This window comes from Mus musculus, chromosome 2, assembly GCF_000001635.26.
Source record: "Mus musculus strain C57BL/6J chromosome 2, GRCm38.p6 C57BL/6J".
Lineage (NCBI taxonomy): Eukaryota > Metazoa > Chordata > Mammalia > Rodentia > Muridae > Mus > Mus musculus.
This window is the reverse complement of record NC_000068.7, coordinates 61,969,612-61,970,909: the sequence shown is the minus strand read 5'-3', so window position 1 is coordinate 61,970,909 and position 1,298 is coordinate 61,969,612. Positions and strand designations below refer to the sequence as shown.

General features: G+C 40.9%; 1 pseudogene; it reads left to right on the top strand.

The window, feature by feature from the left end:
- Positions 1-219: 219 nt before the first annotated feature.
- Gm13555 lies at positions 220-738 on the top strand (annotated as a pseudogene).
- Positions 739-1,298: the final 560 nt, after the last annotated feature.

The window sequence follows — 1,298 nt, the reverse complement described above, 5'->3', positions numbered from 1 at the left end:
TCTTCATTGATAAATTCCACTTATCAACATGTTTGCTTTTATGCCAATATCATGTTATTTTTATTAATATAGCTCCATATTACAACTTGAGGTTGGAATGGTGAGACAGGATAATAAATATAACATTAAGTTACTAATATGAGATATCCCCAATTTGTGGGCAGATAGGCACTTAATACTATGAACTTTGATCCGAGTAGCCAAGACCTGTAGAACAACATGCCTAAATTTTATTGTATATGTATCTTACCCATGATTCTCTGTCTGTGAAGAAGACACAATGCAGTGGATGGAAACACAAAGAGAATGTGAAAGACTATTACCAGAAATGGATGGAAGAGCAGGCCCAGAGCCTGACTGACAAAAAACAACAGCTGCATTTCAACAAGGAAAGATCCCTCCAGCTCCATTCTCTGCTCCTCCTCCTCCTCCTCCTCTTACAGGGGCCATGCTCCCACTTCCCCCCAGTCTCCTGGGCCCTCCTCCTGGCATGATGCCTGCATCCCACATGGGAGGTCGTCCCATGATACCAATGCTGGCCCCTCCTTCTCCTGGATGATGCCTGTGGGACCTGCTCCTGGAATGAGGCCACTCATGGGAGGCCACATGCCCATGATGCCTCCAAAGATGAGACCTCCTGCCCGCCCTATGATCATGCCCACTTGGCATGGCATGACTCAGACAGATAAGAACAGAAGGGCTCTTTATCATTTGGTATTTCTTGTTCTGTTTCACTAGGATATCTTGGTGTTGAGCCTGGGTGTTTACTAGCTGCATAGAAGGGCATTGCCCTTCTTAATAGAGAGAATAGCTTTAGAGGGAGATGACATACAAAAAAAGTGTGGCTTTCATTTATATTGTAAAATGTGAGAATAAAATTGTCAGCTGTTCTAGTTTTTTAGAAAAATGCTAAGAATTTGCCTCTTAGAAATACTTTCATTGTGTCCCATAGGTTTGGGTACGCTGTGCTCAATTCTAAAATTTTTAAATTTCTTTCTTAGTTTCTGTCTTGACCCATTTTTTATTCAGTAGTGTGCTGTTCATTTTCAAGTGTGAAAGAATCTTTAAAAAACCAATAATGGCCACTAAAATGTATCAAAGTGTGTTTTAGTTTGCTTCTCTGTTGCTGTGATGAAACAGCATAACCAAAAGCAACTAGGGACAAACATATTCACTTGCCTTACAGGTTATAGTCAATCACTGGATGAAAGTTGAGGTAGAACCCTAGAGTCAGAAACTTGAGATGAAAACATAAAAGAATACTGCTTACTGGCTTGCTACCACACTCAGAGGTTTGA